Source organism: Prionailurus viverrinus, chromosome C2 (genome assembly GCF_022837055.1).
Source record: "Prionailurus viverrinus isolate Anna chromosome C2, UM_Priviv_1.0, whole genome shotgun sequence".
Taxonomy (NCBI): Eukaryota; Metazoa; Chordata; class Mammalia; order Carnivora; family Felidae; genus Prionailurus; species Prionailurus viverrinus.
This window is the reverse complement of record NC_062569.1, coordinates 41,629,911-41,637,350: the sequence shown is the minus strand read 5'-3', so window position 1 is coordinate 41,637,350 and position 7,440 is coordinate 41,629,911. Positions and strand designations below refer to the sequence as shown.

The window sequence follows — 7,440 nt, the reverse complement described above, 5'->3', positions numbered from 1 at the left end:
TAAGGATATATGAGTCAAGATGAGCTAAGTTACACTGTGGTAAAATATACTCTTAAATCTCAGTTGTTTATCACAGCTTGTCATTCAACCAGAGTTCCTTGTGGGTAAAAAGGGATTGTTCTCCTTCTGAGAACATAGAGATCCAGGCCAACTCCCACAGTAATCTGAAATTTGCCATCCTAACATGTGGCCTCCTATGTTTTATTGGCCGGGAAAAGAAAGATCAAGGAGAAACACAGTGCTAAGGAAGTAATTCACAACTTCCACTTACCTTCCTGTTTGCCAGAACACGATCACATGGTCACATCTAACTGCAACTGATGCTGGAAAACATAGAAAAGCACATGGATATTTAATGAGCATTATTTGTCTCTGTCGATAGAGACGATCATAGAAAGGTGAAATCAGGGAGGAATGTTTCAATAATCTCTTTATTGCCTCTTACGGAAACTAGATCATACTAAAAATCTAGACTCTTCAGTTACCAGAGATTCAGTTTATTCTTATAGATAGATACTTTTTGAAGAGTATCAGGTGATAAGGTTCTCAAAAAGAAAAAGAGAATCCAACTTGTTCATATGTTACCTTTTTTTTAAATTTTTTTAATGTTTATTTATTTTTGAGAGAGAAAAAGACAGATTAAGCAGGGCAGGGGCAGAGAGAGAGGGAGACACGGAATCCAAAGCAGGCTCCAGGCTCTGAGCTGTCAGCACAGAGCCCGACACGGGGCTCGAACTCAAGCCGTGAGATCATGACCTGAGCCCAAGTCGGACGCTTAACTGACTGAGCCACACAGGCTCCCCAATCCAGTGATCTTTTTTACTGCACAGTATCCCTCTAGGAGAGTCATTCATTCTCTATCTGTAAATATATAAGATTCTAGCTGGAATTATCTCCAAGACTATCTGGAATCACCATACATAAAAATTTGCCTTTCTCTGTCATTCTTGCTACTGTTGACATTCATGATCATTTTATAAAACAGCTATCTAAGAAAAAGAATCAGAGAATAAGTCAATTGCTCTTACATGTAGATGACCAAATCTGATAGCCCAGTAAGTATCATTCATGTGTTAGATGTACACAGCCAGTCTCTAAATGCTTCTTCATACACTTACATAATACATTCACCTATTTATGTATTTACTTATCTATTCAGCAATTATTTGTGTGTGCGTGTGTGTGTCTTCAATGTCTTAATCTCTGAGAATTAAGAATGAGTAAGTCAGCAGCTGACTGCCAAGAATTTTGTCTTATAATGCTGAATCAAAGAGCCAATAACATGCTAAGAGTGAAAGGAACCTGACCTATGAAACCAGGAGACTGCTTCTCTCCCTGATCTATTATGAAATTCCTCAATCTGTCTTGAGTCAGATTCCTCCACAGAAGGAAAGGTGATTGGACCTGGAGGTCATGAGCCTGAACCAATAGCCTCAGCTCTGAACTCTCCAGCTCCCATTTTCTTTTTTTTTTTTTAACTTTTTTTTTCAATGTTTATTTATTTTGGGGACAGAGAGAGACAGAGCATGAACGGGGGAGGGGCAGAGAGAGACGGAGACACAGAATCGGAAACAGGCTCCAGGCTCTGAGCCATCAGCCCAGAGCCCGACGCGCGGCTGGAACTCACGGACCGCGAGATCGTGACCTGGCTGAAGTCGGACGCTTAACCGACTGCGCCACCCAGGGGCCCCTCCAGCTCCCATTTTCAATTCTTAGTCTCAGTATTCTTCCATGCATTTAAACACCATTTCCCTTCTACTTAACTTGAGTAAATGTATATACATTACAAATGAGAGGTTACTGACACAAGTAGAAGTAAAAACAGAACACTTCTGCTTCTATTGGTCTCCTATAAAAAAAAAAAATAAATATCTAAATACCATGAGAGCCTTCTGTCTCCCAATCTTTCTTTCTTTCTCTCTCTCTCTCTCTCTCTCTCTCTCTCTCTCTCTTTCCTCGAATTTACCTTTGGGATATCACATGGGGCAAGCTCAATGACTTAGATACCATGATATACTTCTCAACATTATTTACATGAAAAAATGTGTATTATGCGATGTAATGCTATGCAGCCATCTAAAATAATTCCATTAAAACTATCTTCTAGCTTAGAAAATTGTTCTTGATTTATTTTATAGTTAGCAAAAATATATTATAAGCAATATATGCAATTTGACACTTTTTAATATGTATATACGCAGACACACAAACCTGAAAAGAGAAACATCGAAATGTTAAAAATGTTAATAGTATGACTCTCTGGAGGAAAAATTACCTTTGCTTTTAATTTTGTTCTTTGGACATTTCTATTATGAATATGCAGTATATTTGCAATTGAAAAAAAACTAACTCATAAGCATAAAAATGGAGCTTTACAAAAATATACTATAGATTTGGGGTAGTATTTCTAGAACTATGACATAAAATACACACTTAAAATGTAAAAAATATAGCAAATAAAATAAAAATCTTTAAACTTTTCTAGAAAAGTGAGAAAGACTTTTAAAAAGATTTCTCAAGAAAAACACTATTGGCAGTCCAGGGTAGAATGATTCTTCCAGGGGGCAGACTATCCTTGGAATCACAGAACATGGAGCATTCCTGCCTCCCATTCACTAAATGCCCCCGGCCTACTCCAGCCACCGAGATAGATAAAATGCCCTTATTATCTCTAAATGCTCAAGGGTTGAGAACCATGGCTAGAATATGACTGTATCAATGAGAGAAAATCAACTGGCCATATTTATGAATGGGTTTGCCTGTAAGCTGACTATGTAAGATCAAAGATTAAGATCAAAAATAACTCCCAACTGATCTTTCTTATGTTCAATGTCCTTGGGTTAAAGCATCATTCCAAGAAGATTTCTGCATGCCCACTACCCAAAATCGCAGTTAGTTCTGAGCTTCAGGTTTTAGCTGAATCACTTCCCTAAACTCCCTCTTATGACCCTGGATGTCACACTTTGCTTCATTCCCCTGGCATCACTTCTGTACTTTTCTGAACCTTTTTGAAATTAGGCTAATAAAAATTCCAGCTCTATATCCCAATGTTAATTGACTTGTAGGTTCATTCATGAATATATTCGTAAGTTTTACTAAGAGTTACACATACAGAGACAAAATAAGCAACAACCTGTACCCTCATCAAGGTCACAATCCAGTAAGAGGTTATGGATTTAGTTTATCTAAGAGAGTTAATAAAGTAAGCATAAGAACTGCCTTTATGCTTTAATATCAGAATGATTACATAAAGATTTATGAGAAGGAGCATCTGGTTGGCTGTCGGATAAGCATCTGACTCTTGATTTTGGCTCAGCTCATGATCTCATGGTGCATGAGATCAAGCCCGCATCGAGCTCTGAGCTAGAAGCAGGGTTCCTGCTTGGGATTCTCTCTGTCCTTCTCTTTCTCTCTGTCCCTGCCCCGCTCATGCTCGCTCTCAAAACAAACATTTAAAAAAAGATTTATGAGCAGAAATCGTGATTTAAAAAAATAGGACTCAGAGATATTGGAGAAAAACAAAGATCCAGGAGATAGAAAAATCATGATACATTCAAATCAATTGGTTTGGCATAAACTGAACTTCAAAAACCAGCCTCAAACAACAATACATTTTCCATAATTACGTTGCCCCAGATGTCTTTAGTTCGCTGACCTTACCATATGCATTCTTAGTATTTTATTTATTTATTTATTTATTTGTTTGTTTGTTTGTTTGTTTGTTTCATTACTATGCTCAACACTATTATTTTTTAATATATTTTTGCTTTCTCACTAAACTGTGAGTGCTGTGAAGGAAGGCACAGGTCTGTACTGAAGATTATTATGTACTTGGTATCCCAACAGCTCTTGGGTACTTTCCCTTACACTGTTTTATTATGGCCACTTTTTATGTATAATCTGCTTATGACTTTTTCTTATGCCCTTGCTTTTCACTTTATTTTAGTGCCCTTGTACATGCACCGATAGGGAAATATTGCACAGACAGGAAAGCGAGTTTTACACGCAAAGGCAGCAGCAGCGGATTGGTCATCATATCTTCTTCCACGTCGGTTCTGTACGTACAGCAGTCTTGCCTTGTGCCATTCTGCGCTCAGGACTACTACTGCTTATAGCCTGCCTTCAGCGTGGGTGGGGATGTGACCAGAAACTTGAGAGCAGTACAGTCCTGCCGAACCCTTTGTACCACAGCCCCCTGAGAAGGGGCTCACCGCCTGATGTTAATCCATTTGTTTTTTATCTATCTTAATTATGCTTGAAATGTGGTCACGGAAAATCTCTTTTTTAACTTGAGACAGAATGCTTTGTCATATGAAAATAATGTTTTTAATTGTAAGGTCAGAAGTACATTTTTTTTTTTTACTTACTAAGGACTTTTGTTATTTATGTACTAAATAAGTAAATTTTATTTATTAAGGGGTTTTATTTATGAAGGGATTTTACAAATAAGAAAACCTAGGTATAATGACATAATCCTTATATATAAGCTCTATGATCTCTATCATTAACTTGCACTTTTCTCACATTAAAGTGGGTCTTTTGTCAACCCTTTAAAATAAAACTTTTGGTTCTCATAAGCACGTTTTATGTTAGATCAATCAGTGATTTTTATGAAAGGTATATATTTTTCAGATAATATATTCTCAAATAAAACTACCCATTAGCTATTGGAATTTGGAGTAAATAGAAAAATAATGTGATATTATTTGAATTATCTAAAAGGAATTAAGAATAAAATTCCAAATAAGCTTTGAGACATCAGAATAACTCAGAAAGTAAAAAATTAAAGAACACATCTGAGTGAACTGCTCATGTTTGTTCTTGACTTTTCTTTCTTAGGATGACAGGAATATATCACAAAGAGATAGCAAACAGCAAATATCTGTATTCTCATTAATGTCTCATTAATTGTGCATTTGTGTAATTTATGTTAGTCTTTTATAAAGACACTATGTCAAAGAGCATGCCAGATAATTAATACATGAGATGCCAAACAAAAGCAGAAAAAAATAATTATAACCCATCAAAATCTTACACCCATTCATAGCAAACCAAAGACAAGGACATTCAACTATCTCTTTCCCAACATTTGCAGCCTTAGTTTTAGAAATGTAGCTGAATGAAATGGAGTTTTGATGTTAGTGCTGCATTCCTCAGTATAATGTGGGCAGAGAGCACCCTCTACTTTCTTCTGATTAAATAGCACTCCCAATCTGGAAGAAAGGAGATGCTGGTTCTACACAGATATTTTGCTCAGAAAATCAGAAGGTATTTGTCTATAAGGTTCATTAACTCTTGGCCTCTATTGGCAATAACCCATATTCAGGAGGCCACCATTGTGACACCCTCAAAGGAACTCCCTGAAGGAGGCAAAGTCTAGAAGGAGAATACCTGCTCTGAAGTTTCCCACCTTCCCTGAACTGAATCTGCACAGCCACCCCAGGAGGGAAGAATGCAGCTTTGAAAAATAACACCTTTGTTATTCCAAGTGTTAGAGATGAAGCTGAGTTTTCAGATGGCCTCAAGGTTTGTGCACCCTTCACCAAACACAGATGGAAACTGGACTCTTTGAACTGCTTTGAAAATCTGTTACTAAGTATTGCTGTGGGTCTGTGAAGCAGCCATTGCTAACTTCTGACTGCCTGCAATTTTTATGGCTATGTGATGACAAGGAATAAAATAGCTTCATCTTAGAAGTAAATGGCTAATATGCCAGGGATGGATAACCCATCACCTAAGCAAGATTTAACCTTAACGATGGTAATTCTAAATGGTGGTCTTTTTTAAAGACTCACGTAAACATCAGCATTATATACAAGTCAGAAACCCTGTAGATAATATTAATTCATTCACATTATTCTGTGGATAATTTTCACTTTTTATGGTTTCAATGGTTTTCTCTGAAAACACTAAAATATATAAAGATGAATATCACCTATTTATATATCCATTGGCATTACAGTTCCTTAGAGCTTTGCAGTTACGTTAGAATATATTGACTCTTGAATCTAGAATCAGAAATATATGCTGTAGTAAGTCAATGCCACACTGTGTTACAGAGTAGTTCCATTAAAAAAAAATTTAGATTTAACAGAACCACTTTCATTTGCCTATATTAGAAACAACCATTCCATAAATAAATAATGTTACTTAAGCTAGATTTGAGGCAACAGAATTCACAATGTACCATCTGAGCTCGTTACATACACAGCAAATAACAAGTTAGGTTGCTCTTACTGTTTCCCCTTCTAAGAAAATTGAATATTTGTATAGGAACAAAGACATTCCTACAAATTGGCAGAAAGCTGTGAGAATTTTGGTTATATTATTCTTAATAAGGAAACCAAGGTTTGGTCAATGTAACTGACAGCATAAAACTGTATGTTTTCAATGTAGTTTACCATAATTTTACAAATACTTAAAATTGCACTGTGTACTTGTGTCTGGGCCAAAAAAACAAAACAAAACAAAACAAAACAAAACAACAACAACAACAAAATATATAAAAAGAACTACCTCTTAGGTTAATATTGTATTAAGCAAGTTTTAATGCTAAGGTTCCTGAGGAAACCTGAATTTAGCTCTGTTGTTTATACGCAACTCTTTTTATGGTAGAAGTTTAGCAATATCAACAGAGGTACATCATGATATATATTTAATAAGAACATATACTTTAGCCACAGCAGGCCTCCTCCTTGGAGCATGGCAAGGATAGCTGTGTGACCCTCTACCCCAGCTCAGCAGGCATACACCAGCAGGACTGAGCAGACTCAGTAATCTCTTCCCTGGACCTATTGAACTTTTTTTTTTTTTTCAAAAAAAAATTGATGTATATATAAAGAGAACAGGAATCTGAGCTTCCTTGCAACTTCCACCCCCCAGGGTACACGAGTGACTGTAAAATTCCAGCATGCACAATATTCTTTATTCCATCCTTCCTGCCGCAAGTATTAATCATGGTGAAAGGAAGAACCTCACATCATGGGAATTTACAATCTCTACGTCTTCCTTGAGTTTAAAATGCTGGTATAATTCAAACGTGGCACTAAAATTTAAATGATGTTTCAAGAAGGGACTAGTGGAACTATTACCAGGGTCTGATAATAACTACCTGATGTAAGAAAAGGAAAGATATCCTGGAACTAAAGGGAAGAAACAGAAGTAAAGAAAGAATGCTTTGTCACCTGGCTTCCCCATCTATTATTTCACTGACAAAGAAGTCAGGAAGATGTGTAAAACCTCATTCACATTCTTGAGGGAAAAAAAACACTTGAATGGAAAAAAAAATTATATGACTACTCTGCTGATGTTCACACATCATTCTTAAAAATACTTTCAGGAAAAATAAGATGATACACAACTGATGGGATCTTCAAATAAGTAAACTCATGTAACAACCTGAGACATCTATAAATTTATTCTATGTCCATTATTTTAGAA

The 7,440-nt window shown here is 36.2% G+C and overlaps 1 long non-coding RNA gene across 1 annotated transcript in view; it reads right to left on the bottom strand.

Annotated features, from left to right (window-relative positions):
• Window positions 1–261: 261 nt before the first annotated feature.
• Window positions 262–7,440, bottom strand: part of LOC125175324 (uncharacterized) — a 63,784-nt gene continuing 56,605 nt past the window's right edge. Inside the window, exon 3 of the long non-coding RNA XR_007155754.1 lies at window positions 262–323. This is a non-coding gene — a long non-coding RNA (uncharacterized LOC125175324). The remainder of the gene's footprint in view (window positions 324–7,440) is intronic.